Source organism: Lichenostomus cassidix, chromosome 11 (assembly GCF_008360975.1).
Source record: "Lichenostomus cassidix isolate B80296 chromosome 11, HeHo_3.0, whole genome shotgun sequence".
In the NCBI taxonomy this organism is placed as follows: domain Eukaryota; kingdom Metazoa; phylum Chordata; class Aves; order Passeriformes; family Meliphagidae; genus Lichenostomus; species Lichenostomus cassidix.
Genome location: NC_139492.1, coordinates 2,275,462 through 2,290,047, shown reverse-complemented (window position 1 = coordinate 2,290,047; position 14,586 = coordinate 2,275,462). Strand labels below are relative to the sequence as shown.

Below are 14,586 nucleotides of genomic sequence, written 5' to 3'. Positions count from 1 at the left end.
GCCTTTGTCCTAAAGGGAAGTTTGCTCCCTGCCTCCTGCCTGCCCCTCATCTCCCTGTTTTTCCACCTCCACACCCGCTGCACCATCCAAACGCGGGGAGGCATTTGGGGCCCAGGCCAGGCTTCCCAGCCCCGGTGCCCACTGTGCCATGGCAGGACTCGCCACAAGGCTCTGGCACAGAAGGACACCCGGCAGCTGCCACGCTCCCCCCACCCCAGCAGCCCCCAGCATCACCCACCCAGGCCAGGGGGCTGGAGGTGGCACCCCAAGGCATCCACCCTGGGCTTTTCTGCTCAGCACGGTGCCCACCAGGGTGGGGGCACCTCCAAAACGCAGCCCCTCGGCCGTTACCAGGAGAATCGCTGGCAGCCGGCGCTGGCACAGGGACAAGCCCGGGAGGGAGGTGGCCCCCCAGCACCTCGGGGAAGGGAACAATCCCTGGGCATTTCTTTTTTGGCAGGCCCCGGGTGCCCCCCCTCTGCGCCCCCCGTCCTCCTCCCGCGCTCGGGCGCGGGGACACAATTAAATCAGTGTTCTGCTAACAATCTGCCGGCTAATAAGACATTTTCCTCCCTCTCCCTCCTCCCCCCCACTCCACCCCAATCCGTGTGTGATGGGAGCGCTTTGATATGAGAGTGGACTCTAATGGGTTCGGTGTAAGGGAGCCTTAATTTATTACGTGCCTGTAATTGATGTTTGTATAAAGTAGCTCTTACAGCTCCTCAGAGCGGGAGATGAAAAGCAATCAGTCAGCCATTTGCCTCCAAAGGAAGGAGAGAGGAGAAGACAGACAGCGAGAAAGAACCAGACATACTCATCAAGCCTGGAGAAAAACCCAGAAAACGAGGGAACAAACAAAATCACCCCCGCGCAGCCTCACCAGCAGCTCTGGCACCGCTGCCTATCACCACCAGCATCCCTGGGTACCACCACCAGCATCTCTGGATATCACTGCCAGCATCCGTGGGTATCAGCACCAACATGCCTGGGTGGTGCTGCCAGCATCCCTGGGTACCACTGCCAGCACCCTCGGGTATTACTGCAAGCATCTCTGGGTACTGCTGTCAGCATCCCTGGGTATCAACACCAGCATCCCTGGGTACCACTGCCAGCATCCCTGGGTATCAACACCAGCATCCCTGGGTATCAACACCAGCATCACTGGGTACTGCTGTCAGCATCCCTGACTGCCACCTACAGCATCCCTGAGTACCACTGCCAGCATCCCTGACTACCACCTACAGCATCCTTGGGTACCACTGCCAGCATCCCTGGGTACCACCCTGGGTAACAGCTGCCAGAATCCCGGGTGCCCCACCACCCCCACATTCCCAGGGCCGGATCCTGGTGGGAATGCTGAGGGAGGGCAGGATGAGACCCCTCCCGCCCCAGCCAGGGCTGATTAGGCTGCAGCAGCCGGTGCTGAGCTGCTCTAATGACGGCGGGCGCTGGGGAGTCACGTGCCGCCCAGCGCCGGCTGGGGAGCCGTACGTCACCGGCCCCGGCAAAAAATCGGTGCTAAATTGAATCAATCCATCTTGGAAATGGCTCTTGTCAGCCGGTGTCAGGGAGAGCGTCTGCAGGAGAGGGATCAGGCGGGGGCAGGCCGGCGAGGGCCAGGCGGGCGGCACTGCTGCCGCGGCACTGCCGGGTGTCTCCTGACCCCCCCAGATGGTGGAGATGGGGGGTCCTCCTGCTGTCAGCAGGGGCAGAGCAGGGTGGGATCCTCATCCATCCGCATGCCTCAGTTTCCCCACATTCTGTGCCCCTCTATCTGGTGAAGGAGAGAAGCTCCACACTGTGAAAAACCGCAGAAGGCCTGGAAACCCTCCCAGTGCCCAGGAGCACCCCAACACCATGCCCAGGGCAGAGTGTGCCAAGCTGGGAAGGACGATTCCACACCAGGGAGACAAAGACGCCGGCACTTGACACAAATATAGATGGATCCTCGGAGTACGGACCCCGCAGCCTGGCAAATTAAAACGTAGCGCGAAAGGGGGGACGGAAACAGCCCCGGTGATTGATTTTCCATCCAGACATTCAAACCAACCGAATATGTCACCCAGACAAGCCCTCGGAAAGCGGCGGCAAGCCCAGATTTATCCTCCGCTTGGACCGGAGACCATCAATCCCTATCCAACCCTGGGAAATGGCTTCGCGCCCCTGCCTTCCCATCACGGTGCCCATCCCACTGCTGGGACAGCGGGTGGCATGGGCACCACGATGGGAAGATGGGGCACAGGAGCCATCACCACGCCAGGAAAGAGGATCCAGGCCCAGGGACACATACCCAGGCTGCTAACGAAGGCAATTAGAGGGGAAAGCATCCCTCGCACCGCTTCTCCTAATTAAGAACCATCCAATTCCCCAACCCGCCTGTTCCCCGGCTCCGGTACAGCCTGTTATTTACCTGCAGCTAATAGGTTGGGCGCAGCTAATGATAGTCTTGTATCAAATGGCTGGATCTTGGCTTCTGACAGCTTTAAAGACCCGTCTCGGGGACACGAGGGTTTCTAATTACGGGGTTCGTCACAGGAAGGCTGGGTTCAATGCCAGTCACTCTCCCCGGGTGACATTTCTGCCCGGATTGGAAATCTAAACACAGCCCAGCCAGTTAAGGTTAAAAATACGGCGCTTGACAAGACAAGGGATCATAATTTGGGTCACCGCCGGGTTTAATTAATTGGAATGGAGCAATCAAAGCACAGCGTGCGGTAATTACAGCCCGGGTTGGGGCAGGGCTGGGGGAGGCGGGTGAAGGGATGGGGGGGATGCTCCCCACCGTGGGGATGGGCAGGGAGGCATCGCCCTCGCCCCGGGGTGCAGGCAGGCATCGCGTGCAAGGAGCTGGCAGGGCAGGCAGGGAGATGCGAAGGAAGAGAGCTGGGAGCCTCCAAGCACGCCATTCCCAGCGGATCACACGCTGGCCCCACAGGAATCCCAGCTAGGAAAAGCGGGTTCCATCCCCAGTGTCCCCATCCCCACAGCGCCACATGGCCACAGCCCGGGCTCCCAAGCACCTCTGCCGGGGCCTGCGCCGAGTGATTTATTTTCACCAATTACCAGGGCACTTTTCCCTTCACCAGGACCACGCTTAATTGATTGGAACCTATTGAAAACAAATTAACCGGCACCGGGGCGCGGGGACCTATTTATGGCTCCTCCGTGGGGCAGCAGGGAGGACACGTGAGTGGCTCTGACACGTGGGTGATGCACGGTGGGATCAGGAGGAGGAAGGTGGGACAACCCAAATATTCCCCTAAATATCCCCAGCGCTGCTCACTGGGTCCTCTGTGATGGTTATTGCTGATTCAAGGGGAAACTGAGGCACGGAGCAGCATGGAGCTCACATCCTGGCACTTCCTGGCTGGAAAAGCTCTCCATGGGATGGACAGGACTGAAATGTTCCTCCCCACCCCACTGCCCTGGAGGAGGGATGCTCACGACGGTGACCCCATTAAGCGAACCCAGCTAGCATTAATTTGACCCCATCCGCCGCACGCTAATCAGCTGTAACCGTGGCACCCAGCTCAATCCAAATTGATTTACCGAGGCTGGAAATGGATACAAATGTGATTAAAGGCTTTTTATTTTCCATAGGTCCTCTCTAAAATGATTTAAATCAATTGCTACGTGCAGGGTCCTCTTCCTCCTCCCCGGCCGACCCCGCGGCGCCATGCTGTCGGCCAGGGCGGGGGGGAATAACACCCCGCTTTCCACATCTACCCCGAAAATCCCACCCAGAGGGGAGCAGCCCCCCAATTTCCCCTGCTGACCCACCGGCACCCCTCACCGGACCCCTCACATCCTTCCTGGGCGGGATGCCGGCGCGCCGGGCGGCCCTGGCGAGCGATCAAAGCCCATTAGGCTGAGCGCCGATGCGCGCCCGTTGTTCGTCAATTATTCAAACAATAATTGCACCCTTATTTAAAGTCTAGTCTTGCGTGCGCGGCACTGCAGGCTGCCAAGGCCCACGTTAGATTTACACCCCCGGCGCGCTCCCGCCGCCAATTAATTAAGCAAACACATTCCTCCGCACGCTCTCAGGTGTGCAACCTGCCCGGTTCAGGTTCAGCCTGGCAGCGCTGACACATCCCCACCTGGGCAAGGGGTCACAGCCCTTGGGGGGCACTGTTAGGGCTCTCTGGTTTTAGGATTTCGCTGGGGATGGCTGCTCTCACCCTACTGCAAAGCTGATTCAAGATTCAGCTGTCTCCTCATCTACCTCCTTACAAATTTTCCCAAATTTTGGGGGGAAAAAGCGAGGAAGAAGGGGCTGACACCAGAATCTGTTGTTAGGGGTCCCCCTTGTCCCCAGCAGTACCTAACGAGGGGGGAGGCTGGGAGTGACAGTCACCACGAGGTCAATTCATTCATCTGGCCATGTTATTACAAGTCCAAATTTATTGTCACCGGGCCACATTAGCGCTGGCACAGAGGACGCGAGGTTGCACCCCTACTGAATAAGCAGATAAATGAAAGACATCTGGAGAGCAGAATGAAGGGGCAGATTATTAATGCTGAAATTTAGAAGCCAAGGTCTAAGCCACGAATCCATCAGCGCAACCAGTTATGTCCAATAAATTAGGAGAGATAAGGATTGAAGGATGGTATATTAAAGGCAACATTCATTTCTGAACTGGCACGAGGGCTTGCAGGCATCCTGCCTGCGCAGGGTTAACCCTTGGTGGGCAGGGATGTGGGATGTGACAGAGTCAGCAAGGCCAATGGTCCCTGTGCAGAGCCCATCCTGCCACCAGCTGCCTGATTTGGGGTTGTCACAAGTGGGTGGGAAGGAGGGTGCACCACACTGGAATGGAAATGATGGTGGAGCCTGAAAGGTGAAAACAGAGGCTGGCACAGGACCTCAGGACATCCCATGGCTGCTGGACGTGGAGCCCAGGGGTCCTAGCCCTTCCCATAGCCCATCCATCCTCCCCGATCAAGGGTGGCCTGGGGTCTGTGTGGCTCCTGGCAGCATCTGTGAGCTCCATCTCTGGGCTGGGGTCCAGCTGGCCTGGACGGTGCTCTGGGGACTCATTGCCATGGGTGACAGGTAAGGACTGAGGGGACAGAGCCTGTCTGGGCACCCCAGCCCCAGGCTGGACAGCTGTCACCAGGAATTGTCCCCCTGTTCCTCCTCCCTTGGCTGCAACCCCCGTCCCACCCCACCCCACACCACAGGTGCCACCACACCAGCACCTCCCAGCTGTGTGTGCCTCAGTTTCCCTAATGGCATCACAGTGGGATGGCAGGATCTGACTACCCAAGGACTCTTCAGTCCCCATCCTGCTGAACTTCAGGGTGAGGCTGCAGCCTGGCACCTCCAGGATACATTTTTCCTCTTGGGAAAGCAAGGGGACACAGCAGGCCAGGGACTGGTGACCTGCTCAGTGACACAGCCCTGGGGACAAGTGAGCACCTCCATGTTACGACGCCTGGAAGGAGAAAATCAGGATTTGTTGCTCCCAAGCAAGCAGTTTGGCTGGTGACTGCTTGGCAGTGGGGACAGCCACCTGTGTCTCCTCTTGGCACCCCACAAACATCGGGACATTTTGGAGGAGAGATGAGCAAAAATGGGGACATGATGGTGAAACACAAGGTTCCCTGATGCTGGTCCCTCCTGGCCCAGCAGCAAAAGGGTGTAGGGCAGGAAGGCACACAGGGCCCCCCAGCACTGATGTGGCCCCTACAACCCCAGCTGAGCCCCCTGCCCAGCCCCAAGCCCTCCCAGCACCCACCCAGCTCCAGCCTCCCCAGTGCTCCCAGAGTTCCAGCGTCTGACCCCCCTCCCCACAGTGGCTCCTGAGCAAATTTCGACCAGCTTCATCTGGCATCTGAGGGATTTGGGATTTGTTTAAGCTCTTTTCACCCGCCGGACTTTAATCGGCGCGTTTGCCTGACCTCCAGCCCCGGTGCAACCCCGGCTGTGCCGGCGGTGCCGCCCGAGGGTCCAGGCTCGGGGCCATTCCCAGCGCCAAAGCCCGGGGCTGCCCCCAGGATAGCTGGAATTAGCTATCAAATAACTTTGCATTTAAACCCTTTTTAACAGGGCTGGAGGTCGGGAGGGTAAGGGCAGAGGTTAAGCCTGGCCGCGGCCGGGCGCTGACCCCGCGGCTGGGGACGCCGGAGAGGGGACGGGGCGGCACGTGGGGCCGGGGGGTGCGGGACCCTCGCCACGGCCGTGCCACCCACCCGCTCCCCCTTGCACGGTGGGACCGGGGAGGGGGCGGCTTGTGGAGTGTCCCCACAGGAGGGGGTGTCCCCACAGGAAGGGGTGTCCCCACAGGAGGGGTGTCCCCACAGCCCCCAGCCTCGCCACCCCCGTCACTTACTGAGGCTCTGCAGCAAGGATGACCAGCTCTTCATCTCCAGCATGGTGGGGGTCCCGTGCCCCCCTCCTCACGCCGCTGCTCAGGCTGCTGGGGGGGCCCAGGGCCGATCCCACCCCCCGGCAGTGGCAGGCACAGCCCCGGCGCTGAGCCGCCGGCGGGTGACAGCGACCATTTTATTCCCTTTTAACTCTGCCTGCGTGGCTCCGGCGCGCTCATCCTCCCCCTCCCCGCCGCCCAGGCTGGTCCTGAGTTGGGGAGCTTTGCTTTTCCCTCCCTTCCCTCCTCCTCCCTCCTTGCACTTGATAGCAGCCTTGTCAAGACCGCCGAGCTGTGCTGACCCCTGCCCTGGCGCTGCTAATTAAGGCGGCACAGTGACAGCCCCAGTGCCTCGCCACCGCTCTGCAGCACCACAGCTCCTAATTGGAGATGCTTTTGAGTTCTCAAAAACCACCCAGTTGGGGCTGGGGGTCCTGGGGGGGTCCTGCACCCATGCCAAGGGGTGGTGCTGTAGGGGGATGCAGCGCCCAGCCTGCTCCCATCAGCATCCTGGATACTGAGAGCCCAGAAATTATTGAGAAGGTGATGCAAAATTGGATAAAAAGACCCTGAAGTCAGGAGAAAAGCAGGGCTGGGGAGGATGAAGGTGAGCAATTCCCTCGGGGGCATTCCTTGCATGAGGGGCACCTCGTGCTGGGGCCTCCCGAGGTATTTTTGGATGGTGAGGAGTGAGGGCAGCGGGCATGGCAGGGAACCAGGACACGGGGCTGTATCTCCCTGCGGCAGAGCAGGGGCTGGCAAGGATATCAGCCGGGACACCTGGATCCTGTCCCTGTCCCTACCCCCCTGCTGACACCCTGACCACCCCGGGGAGCCCCAGCACTGCTGGGGGTGTTTGCAGGGGCACGCCAGCACCCACCCAGCGCCGGGGCCGTGTCCCCTGGGCCGTGCCAGCAGCCTGACGGATCTATTGTGTCGTGACAGACGAGCTGTTTTATCGCGGTGAGGCAGCCAGCGCCAGCCGTCAGGCTGACCCCGCCGGCGGGCTGAGGAGAAACAGAAGAGGGCTTGTATCATCCGGGGGGTCAGAGGGCACGGAGGCAGCCGGCCCCCCCGCGCTCCCGAATTCCTGGGATGCACGCCCGGGCAGGCAGCTGCATGCGGCCCCTGAGCCGCAGGTGGGGGGCTGGCAGGGTGTGGGGACAGACAGCCCCCCTCAGCACCCCCAATGCCAGCCCAGCCTCCCCTTGTCATCCCTGTAACATGGGGACTGTGCCTTGAAATGGTGTCCCCAAGATATTGTGCCCTGCAGCATGCCTGAAGGGGTGTCCCCAAGCTGTCCTGTCCCATAGCACCCCTGAAATAGTCCCCAGCCTGTCCTGTCTCACGCCTGAACTGCTGTCCCCAACTGTCCCATCCCACAGCAGAAGCTGCCACTGCAGAGGGACACACACAGGGACAAGGGTGCTCACAACCACCCCATGTTTCCCAGCCCAAACCAGTGAGCAGGGGGTCACCGCTTTTCCCACACCACCCCAAAAACCGGTGTCACCTCCATGTCAGGGGTCTAGTGGGACAGGCAAGCTGGGATGGCGATTGCAACCAGGATTCACATGGAATTCACTGGAAATCGCATCCCCAAGGCCGGAGAAATGTCCCAGCACAGTTTTGGGCAAGCATTGAGCAGTGCTGCTGCCCCAAATCTGCCCCCAAGACTCACATCCCTCTGGGCTGACATCCCTGGCATCAGGCATGGCCAAGCTGTGGGAGCATGATGGTGCCAACCACATGGGTCAGAGCCTGTCTCTGCCCCCTTGCCCTGGCACTGGGGGTCTGTGTGGGGCAGTGGGGAATGAATCCCCCCTGGAACCTCACTGAGCCCCCCATCCCTTCCTTCCCTCCCTTCCAGCAGCCTTTGTGCCGCCGCCAAGCCAGCACCTCCGGGGTGGACGCATTAAGGCAGCACAAAGCAGAGCCGAGAGGCATTTCGGCTGCAATTTTCCCTGCTCCATTATTGACAAACAAGCTGCTTTGCGCAGGTGACGCCGAGGCCAGCGCGGCAGCTGGGACACCGTGCCACGCCGTGCCGAGCCGTGCCAGCTGGACAGCCCCGCTCCTGCCACAGCCAGCCACACTGCCCTGCCATCCACCACATCCCGGGTCACACAGATCCATGCCACACCTGAAAACCAAGGGGGGAAGAGGCAGGGGGAGAGCTCCGGGCTGAGCCGTGGTGCCCAGGCAGGCGCTGGCATCGCCACCGGGCAGCCCCTTTCCCCCGGCCGGGGTGGCTGGGCACAGCGTGCGGCGAGTCTGTCGTTAGCGCCGTGCCAAACCCAAAGTGGCTGCTTCGGAACGGCAATCCAATAAAAGTGCTACTTGTCTATTTATCATCCTCAGGGCTTTTTATCACAGTGCAGATGGCTGCTACCTTCGCAAGGCACAGCAGTGTGCTGGCACGCGCCCGCCGCACAGAAGCTCGGGCGCCGCGGAGTCTGTGCGTACACCTGCGAGGAGCCGGCGGCCGCCTGCTCCGGAGAAGCCGGCCGGGAGCCGGGCAGCACCGCCTGCCAGCGCCACGTCACCCCAGGACAGGCCGGGTGCCCGGCTGGGTGGTGTTTTCACCGGGCATTGGGACCAGGGATGGGCACTGGGCATTGGAATGGGGCATTTGCACTGGGGATGTCCACCGGGGTGTTTGCATGGCGCATTTGCATCAGGGATGTTCACTGGGCATTGGCACTGGGCATTCCCCATTCCTGGAAGTGTTCGAGGCCAGGTTGGACAGGGCTTGGAGCAACCTGGTCTAGCAGAAGGTGTCCCCGCCCATGGCAGGGGGTGGAAACAAGGTGATCTTTAAGGCCTCTTCCAACCCAAACCATTCCACAGTTCCATGATTTGCGCTAGGGGTGCTCACGAGGTGCTGGCACAGGGCTGTTGCAGTGGGCTGTTCCCTGGGCACTCGCAGGGGGTGTTTGTTTGCACCGGGCACCTGCACCGGGGGTTATTAGCGGGCGTTCCACCGGGCACCCGCAGCCTGTCATTACCCAGCTGGGCGGGCTGTGGGCAGCAGCAGCAGCGGCAGCAGCGGGCACAGGGCGGTGGGTGGGAGCCGCTGGAGCAGGTGATTAAAGCTGTATTAAGTGTCTGTCTGCACGCGGGAGAAAACACACCTAATTATCCACCGGAGTCGGCCGGGAGGGAGGAGCGGCCCCGATCGCAATCGCGTAATGAAGTGGAACACGGGGCCAGGCCTGGCGCGGGCGGTAATTAAAAGGCAGCGAAGCCAGAATTGCAACGGTGGCAGGCAGCGGGCAGAGTCCCAAACCCGGAGCCTCTGACTTCCCTGGGAATCCCTCCTCAGGGAGCTCACTCACATCCCCACACCAGGACGTTGGCCCAGGCACCGTGACCTCAAGCCCCACCTGATTGCACCAAACCCCCATCCACGGCACAACGCCGGCGCGCTCCAGCGAAGCCACCCGGGTGCCGGGAGGCGGTGCCAGCACCCCCGCCCTGCCCGCGGGCGCCGGGCAGGCCCCGCCGTGGCACCGTTGCATGGGCGTCGAGCGCGGCCCGCTGCGCGGAGGCGATGCCGGGACACGGAAGGCCGGCGCCGCTGGAAAAGGCGGCGGCGAGGCGGCAGGGGCGGCCGGCCCCACCTCTTGCACCGAAGCCAAAGCCGCCAACCCACGCCGCCGCTCCCCGAGCGGGTCCGGCGGGTCAGGAGCGCCCCGGGGAGACGCCGCGTCGCCCTGCCTGTGCCCGGCGTCCGCAGCACCGCTGCAGGGACCCCACGCCCGCGCCTCCCCCCTGGTCCGGCCGCCCCAGCCGGTTGGGAAGCGGCCGGGCTTGCCCGGGAGTGCCGCTTGCATCAGCCCCGGCCTGGCTGGCACCGCTGGCAGGCGGGGACGTGCAGTGCTGGCGGGCAGCACGCTGGGGTCAGGCCCTGGAGAGAGGCAGCGGGGATGAGGGCATCCCTGGCAGCACCGCAGGGACCTCCACATTCCATGGAGATGGTGGCACAGGGGACACTCAGAGGGCCAGCCGCAAGCCATCCCATCTCCCTGTCATTCGAAGTGCAGCACGCCATGGTGCCAGCACTCCCAGCCCCATCCATGGCATGGTGACAATCCCCACTACAACGTGTGGCACGGTGGCAGGCGGTGAGGACACAGGAGGACGTCCCCTCCTTCTCCTCTCGCCGTCTTTTTCTCCTGCTAATTTTTTTTTTCCTCCAAGCTCTCCAGAACAAAGTACACACTCTACCTCTTCAAACCCACCACCATCTGTCCGTCCGTCTAAGCGCCGCAGCCCCGCCGCTCCGAGCGGCCGCCTCCGAGCAGATGGTGACAGGGGAAGGACAAGCCGCTGCCACACAGGGCCTCGACGGCGGCGGGTCACGGCGGCTCCATCGGCCCTGACCTCCTCATCCTCCCCGGCACGGTAATTACCCACCGCGCCGAGCAAACAGCCTGCGCCGGGTCATTGTGCCGGACACCAACAAAGGGCGGCCGACGGCGGGACCTCCCGACCCCTGCCAGCCCCTGCCGACCCCCGCCACCCCTGCCCTCCGCCAAAAGAGCAATAAATCAAAGGGGATGGGATGGGGACAGGCCGGCAGGCAGGGATGGGGATGGGGATGGGGATGGGGATGGGGATGGGGATGGGGATGGGGATGGGGATGGGGATGGGGATGGGGATGGGGATGGGGATGGGAACTCCCTCCCCACCAGCACGAGGGTGCACCCCCTGCACCCGGGAAATGAGCACCGGCTGCTCCTCAGCCCCCCTGGATTAGTGAGGCTGTGAAAAGCACGGGGGAATCTCTCTCCCAGTGGAGGGGACAAGTCCCTGCTGCCCTTGGGGACGCACAGGCTGTGTGTGCTTCCAGGATGAGCAGAGATGAGCGAGGGATGCTTCCTCGCCCTCCACCCTCCGGTCACAGCCAGTTAATGGGGAATTTCATGGGTGCGGCACAGTGGAGCGCGGCCGGGAACATGCCGGAGCCATCTGCTCGCAGGACCTGGGGCTGTCGAGCCGCCCTGACCTCGGCAAGGCAAACAATTTGCAGGAGCAGATGTCGCACCCTCCCTTCCCCCCCGGGGCTGTGGGTGTGTCACCCGCGGGCTCGGCACCCCCACAACCCCCCCCGGCACCTCGGGGTGGTCCCTTGCCCCGAGCTGGGGGCACAACCAGAGAGCACAGGCGCATTGCAGAGACCTGGGAATCTCACTGCAGGAGTGACACCGCCAAAACGTGGAGCCTTTGGGAATTTGGGCACGGCACAGCGGCGCGAAGGATTCCTGCTCCTTCCTGGCACCCCTGGCACCTCGGGGACCACAGCCAGGTGCCACCTGACAGGCTGGCATCCCCGCGTGCTGTTGGCAAGGATTTGGAGAGCCGGATGTGCCCGCAGAGCTCATACCCTGCAACCCCCCTGCCTCGCCAGCAGCGCACAAAGGTGCCTGGCTCTGTCACCACCCGCACGGCATGGCACGGGGGCAAAGGTGCAGGCGCGGCTGCTCCGGCAGCAGATCCCGGCTGGATCCAGGCTGGTTTCCCGCAGGTCTCCGGGAGGGGCGAGCACCGGTGTCTTTCGGACTGATTAAAATTCATTCTGCATGATTTAGGACCTAATCTCGGTGAAACTCCACAGCGCTTTATTAATAGCGCATTAGTGGATAATTCATGCGTTCGGATGAAAAATCAGCCCGTGTTATTCTCCGGGAGGGGGGGACACGGTGGGGGGGGGACACGGGCGCGGGGAGGGGGGCACCCCGCTCGCCCAGCCTCCCGCACCTCCCCGCCGCCGCCGCATCCCGGCGAGGCAGCAGCCCTTCTGACAACTGCCACCACTCATTAATCTTGACGAGTTTTCTGCTGAATATTCTTCCACAGGCTTTCAAACCGTTCACTAATTGCAATTAATCACTTACCGAAACAGATGTCAGGAACAATGGAATTGGGAAGTCTGGAGGCTTGATAAAGCTGTCAGAGGAGCGCGCTCGTGTGGCAGCGGGTGCCAAAAGGCGCTGGCAACACCTTCCCCCAGCCATGTGCTGGGGGCACCCGGTGACCCCGTCCTGCCCGCGCGGCATCTGTCCACCCCGGAGAGGGAAAACGCAAGGAGAGGGGGCACGGGAGGGCTCTGTGTCCTCATAGGCCACCAGCGCATGGGATGGGGACATGGGAACTGGTTTTTGGTGACGGGAGTGGCACACCTGCAGGGGAATATCGCGGATCCCATCGGCACGGCTTCACCCTGACACCGGGGCGGCTCGGGCTCTGCTCTCCATCAGGAAAGCCGCACGGAGCCCCGGCGGGGCGTCACGTCCGCCGTGCCTCGCGCAGGCGACGGCACGTTCCCCGTCCCTGCCAGACGCCGCTTTAGCACCAGCAGGGATCCAACAGCCTTCCCCGGCAGGCGCGCCACGCTGTTTACCCATCACACATGAAAGGTGCCGAGCTGACAGCTCCCGAGATGGGAGAGAGCTCCCGGAGACACTGACGGGGCCAAGGCGCCCACGCGTCTTCACCTCCCGCCCTTGGAGACCCCGAAGGCCACCCCACAGGTGACCCCAGCAAGGGGCAGCCGCTGGGCTTCTGCTCCCCTGCAGCTTTACCAGCTGTGGCCATGCACACCCCCGTGTCTCAGCTGCTCCCCCAGCTTGAAGACATCCTTTGGGAACAAGGTTGGGACAGGATGGGAGAGGGAGCACTTTCCCAATCCACCACGAGGCAGAGGATGTCACACAGCCTGAGGCCACCAAGCACAACTAGCCCTGCATCCCCCAGCCACTGTGGGGACACCACCGGGGGGGACATCCACACCTCCCCAGCAGGCAGAGCCTGGGGTATCAGAGCATCCTTCCGGAGCTGGCGCAGTGTGAGCCCAGCCTGGGGCTCATGACCGGCACAGCCCCGACACATGTTACAATAAATATTCCGCACAGACACCGTTCCATATGTATGATCCGGTGGGGTGATGATTTTTCTACTGATCACTGGAAGTGACAGCTGTGCGGAGAGCAGGAGAAACAAAGGCACCGACTGCTCTCCCCGTTACACTCCGCTAGAGACATGATGGTGTGACACGGAGCGGCAGCATCTGGTGGCATGGGGACCGGCGACCGGGACGGGACGCCTGTTAGCGCCGACCACAAAGGGGCAGCCACGCGGTGGGGATGGGGACGGGGTGGATATAAGGATGGGGTGGCCATGGGGATGGGGTGGGATTAAGGATGAGATGGCAATGAGGACAAGGTGACCGTAAGGATAGGATGGCAGTGGAGATGACATGGACATGGGAAAGGGGTGACCACGGTGGAAATGAGGATACAGTAGCAATGGGGACAGGGTGGGCATGGACATGGAGTGGAAATATGGATGAGGTAGCAATCGGGGCAGGAATGGACACAGGATGGCAATGGGTATTGGGTAACAATGAAGATGGGGTAGCCATGGGATAGGGCGAAAAGAAGGATGGTATGGCTACAGGGTGACAATAGGAATGGGGTGGCAAAGAGGGTGACAGTGGGTATGGGGTGGCCATGGCAATAGGATGGAAATAAGGATGGAGTGGTAATGGTGACAGGGTGGCAACGGGGACAGGATGGCAATGGGAATGGGGTGGAAATATGGATGGATGGCAGTGCAGATGGAATGTCAACGGGGATAGGGCGGCCATGGGCATGGCTCCCATCAGCCCTCTCATGCCCCACACCAGCACCCAGCCCCTCCATCCTGCCCTCCTGTCCCCACACCAGCTGTGGGACAGGTACCGGGAGCACCCAGCCACCGCAGCACCCGGCCCAGGCAGGGTCAATATTTGCATTTGATTTGCAAGCGTTTCCTCCCCCCAGATAACGGCGGGGCTGCCGCACGTACGGGAGGGAGAAGCGCTGGGTTGGGTTAATTATTAGCGAACATGCAAATTCCCCCTCCACGAGATAACAATAAACACCGTGATTTCGGCGAGATAAACAGGGCTTTAAATTTCCAGCAGCCTTTACTGGTGTAAAAATAAGCGCCCCTTATTTATTTAGCTCCTTTGAGGAACCACATCAGTCCCCAAACACAGTCTTTTACTGTCAAGCTACAGTAGAAGCCTTTATAGGCGGCGAAGATCCTGACAGCTACCCCTAGCACAACCATCTTTTATTCATGCTCATAATATAAACTGTATTGCCTCAGAAACAAAAGGATTTAACTCGCTGCTGGCCGGGTGGCAGCGGCCGAGCCGAGGTCCCTG

The 14,586-nt window shown here is 61.4% G+C and overlaps 1 protein-coding gene and 1 long non-coding RNA gene across 5 annotated transcripts in view; one reads left to right on the top strand and one right to left on the bottom strand.

The window, feature by feature from the left end:
* The window catches only part of GSE1 (Gse1 coiled-coil protein), a 98,743-nt gene that overhangs the window by 37,604 nt on the left and 46,553 nt on the right, over positions 1-14,586 (bottom strand). The gene's annotated exons all lie outside the window — the stretch shown is intronic.
* On the top strand, positions 2,581-3,595 carry LOC146432046 (uncharacterized). The gene is made up of 2 exons (XR_014854395.1): positions 2,581-2,714; positions 3,087-3,595. It is a non-coding gene; the product is annotated as an uncharacterized LOC146432046 (long non-coding RNA).